This window comes from Ovis canadensis, chromosome 6 (assembly GCF_042477335.2).
Source record: "Ovis canadensis isolate MfBH-ARS-UI-01 breed Bighorn chromosome 6, ARS-UI_OviCan_v2, whole genome shotgun sequence".
NCBI classification, from domain to species: domain Eukaryota; kingdom Metazoa; phylum Chordata; class Mammalia; order Artiodactyla; family Bovidae; genus Ovis; species Ovis canadensis.
In genome coordinates, this window is record NC_091250.1 from 30,069,948 (window position 1) to 30,074,297 (window position 4,350).

Consider the following 4,350-nt stretch of genomic DNA (forward strand, 5'->3'; position numbering starts at 1 on the left):
TGTTGAGTCATTATGCTGTACATCTTAAACTTACACAGCGCTGAATGTCTATTATATCTCAGTAAAACTAGATGAAAAAAATTTGTAAATGCATGGATTTGTGAATTTCTTTTGGCTTCTTAGCAGATGGTTTTGTTTATATTCTGTTTCTTATCTATGTTTCAGATGATTGGTGTGCTTAGTTATGTACTGCTGAAATTAGTTTTATGGATCAAACAAAACTGATCCTTAAATTTTGGTCTTTTCTCAAATTATTAATGGATCATCAACTTGGAAAATGTTTTCACTTTGATTTTTAACACTTTATTAATTTTTTGTCAATAAAATGCCATTCTGTTTCAAGGTTTTATACTATCAACCTTTCCTTTAGCTCTTTGAGTTTGTTTTTTCAAATTTCAGGTATTTAACAGATATCTAAGTTTATATTAAATGGCATATTATCTATAAAGAAGGTAATCTGAAACTCTTTTCAAATGATCCACTTTTCAGATGAATAAGATAATTTTGAAACTGCTAATGTCTTAGGATCAAATTTCATGATTTATTATTTTAAAGAAAGAATTGAATGTGGCTCCAGATAGATTAATTAGCTGGACAAAGCAATGCTTTTCCTAGTAAGCCATCAACTAGAAAAAAATTTTGAAAAAGATTGGAACGGAACTAAGTTACTTGTCAGATTAAAATAAGTTCTCTTAATCATCGATTCTTCTTTTTAAAAATCTGAACAGTAATCATATAAATTGACATGACATTAAATTATAATTAATTAATGGAATTTATGTTCTAGTTTATAAAATAAACATAAAATAAGTTTAAATTTAAAATATGCTCAATCTAAAATTTTATGAAGAGGCACATCAAAATGAACATTTTGTATGATCAATATCTTAACATATAATTCTGTTACAAATATGCATTTAATTATTCTCAGCTGCCTTATCCAATAATGACTGGGTAAATTGGATTCCAGTAACATCTTTTGCCATAAGTTATGATTCAAAAAAAAGTTGTTATTCAACCTTTTCATTTAATGCCGAGCACCAGGTTTTTATTACAATTAATATTCTTGCTTAAGAGAGAAGAATGTTAAATGAGTGGAGGCTGGCTCTTGGATTATTCAGTAGGACAATGTGGAAATAAAACGCTATGGAAAAATATGTTTGTGTGTATTTTAACATAATCTTATCTATGTTATGAGATCACATGGACACCAATCAAAGTAGATTCTCCAGAACATAATTTTTTTAACTGAGAAACAATTAGATACCAAAATTATAGAAAGTCCTGTATAACAAGGTACTTTTCCAAGCTTGACTGTGAAAGTTCAATGATGTGTAGACAGAGACTTAGACAAGATCATTGCTATCAGCTTTCTGAAGTGCATATAACACAGTCTAATACAGTGTTGAAGATCAATGCATCTTTCATCTTGCATATCTGCCCTGTTGGAGGGAGCAGCAGTCAGACCAGTGGAGAGATCACAGTTGCTGAGCAACGGTTCCATCACTGGACAGGCTCTTTGCTTTGCTTTGGCGCAAAGACAAGGAGTAGATATATTTTTATATACACTAAAACAAGTGTATCATGGAACAGAAGGTTAGCAATAGCAAAGAATTCTATGATACAGTGTGAAGATTACAATTACTGATCTTTAGAGAAAATACATCTAGTCATACCAATGGGAAGGGAGATAATTTGGCTGTGAATTGTACTGACACTGTGCATTAATAAATGATTGCTCTGTATGCAGAAAAGGACAAAAATTAGGCTAGTAAAATATTTTCTTAGAGTCTAAATGATGATATCTTTCCTTTCCTAACCTGTTCATCAGACTGCGTGCAGTGAAGAGATCACACATGTGGTGGTTTGGGGATGATTCAAATCACTTTTCAATTTGAAAGCACATTATGGTTTCTGTTAAATAGGGACATGGATAGTTGGGAATGCTCTGGATTAATGTCTAATTTACTCTATTTGCCTTTCTTCTTATAACTGGACAACTACTTGTAGTCTCATAATTTTTGAATCATCACCCATGAGTCTTAGGTCTTTAGAATGAACTTCCCGAGTCCTTGTTATTCGTTAGCAAATGTAAAGAACAGGGTGCATTGGCCAAATCTCCATATGCAAACCAAGTGGAAATTAAATGATCTAATGTAACAAAAGAACAAAATGAAATTATTTCTCGCAGTATCCTTTGTTTGTCTATTCTTAACTACCATCTTAGAGAAGTGTAAATTAAAAGTCAAAATGATTTATTTCAGAAACTAAATAAATAGAGCACACTGCTGCTTTTTCATTTCATTGTGTACCTTCACTTCTGGTATTTTTTTTCTCCCTCTGAAAGCGCTATTTCAACAAGACCATGTAAATGTCTATAATTGCGAGAGAAAATGTTAATATAACATTTACACAGTTCAACAGCTTCAAAGCTGTTTCAGTGACTATGCTTAAAAGGAAACTTACACACAGAGGCCCCAAGTCCACATAAATGATAGTTTAGTGGGACATTTGGTGACAGAGCCTTGAAAACAGCAACAAAAAGGAAGGGAAATCAAACAGCCCCATCTTCCAGCCTAATTCAAGCCATTTAGAAGCTCTGTGCTTAAGCCTGGGATTACCAGTGATACTATCTACTTCAGCTTTGCTGTTCAGGAAGAAATGTCCCTCTTATTAAAGAAAAAAGGCGAAAAAGAAAGGGGGGAAAAGAAAATAGTTTAAAGCCAAGTAATTCAGGCTTGCATAAATCTTTAATGGGTTCTGTCTTCATATGATTGGCTGTGCGTTCTTTCCTCTGCCCAGGGGAAACACTATATGTCTTAGAAGAGAATAATAGTAACTCCATCTTGTGTGTTATACGATATCTTCCAGTAATCCTGAGGATTTTGGCTTTGTCTGCTGTAAACAAAAGGCCACCCATACATAATGTGTCTGGGCTATTCCAGACTCCTCACCTTAGCAGGTGACACCCATAAGATGGACGTGGGCAACTAAGCCCGTATGTAGCTGGAGGCAGTTTTGCTCCCAAGACGACTCAGAAGATGTAAAAACAAATAGCACATTTCTCTTCTTATAAGAACAAAGTGTGATCAGCACCCTGTAGTTGTGTCAATTTTCTGGCTTTTCTCAGAAGTAAGAATGAAACACCATTCTTACACTTTGCTTTGTGAACGATGAAGAAAAACCGTGCTGTCGATTTGTTCATTGAAGATGTATGAGTGATTCCAAGCCCTCTATGTCAGACTGCAAAACCAAAAGAGAAATTAAGGAATAAAAGTATCCATCATTTACATGTTAAGATTTTAGTGAAGATTTATAAAAGTTACATGGAAAAGTCTATTTTGTCACCATTCTTTTTTTTGTTTGTTTTTCTGGGGATAGGCTTACTGAATGGATAAGCTTCCTAGCTGATGGATTTATTCACTCAACAAATGTGTACCTATTTCATATAAGAAACTTTCTTCCACTCTGACAATACAAGAAAGCTTTGACTTTTAGATGGACTTATTCCACAGGCTAACATGGTAACATTTTAAATCTTAAAGAGAGTCATAACGAATCTGCTCAATTTCTTTATCATCTCTGATGCAGTATTAGTTCTCAGCAATTCTATGGTTACTCATTACATTGCAAATAAATAAACATGCCTTTATTTCACTATTCATTTAAACAGTACCAACAAATGTGGGGAGGAGGGGGGACTTCCTTAGTTGATTGGCTAAAGCCAATCATTTAAAAAACTAGGTCTTACAGTAAAGAGTATTTTGGAAAAAGGCCAAAACATAGTTTCTGCTCTTCAGTAAAAATCAGATTGTTTCTAGGATACATTTAATTTTATGCACAATCGCATGTGTATTTTTATTTCAAATTCCCAGAGAAGTTTTTCTGTGAGGTGGAAAAGAAATATGCATTGTCAATATCAATTCTCAGTGAGACGGTAAATTACAATTTTGAACCAATGAATCGATATAACAGAAGACCAGATGCTCATCAACAAACTCAGATAATAATTCTAAATATTGAAAATTTGCTGTGATGTGTAATATATGGTGGCAAATATCATAGCTGAAAAATAAAGTAGTTGGTAAAAGAGAAGATGGATTCAGAGAGATACTATTATTGTTATTTTTAATGTGGGTTTAAGGCATCCATTTCACAATATATTTCTGAGTAGAGTCATTATCTTTATACTGTGCTTCTTAGTTACCAGAGTTATATGAACTGATTCATTTTTAGACTACACATCATGAACTAACAAAATAAAATGCCCAACTAATCCTTCAACAGATCAAGTTTCTTGATTTTTACTCAATCTCCCATATTTAAGTTTCACAAAAATTTTAAAAAGTT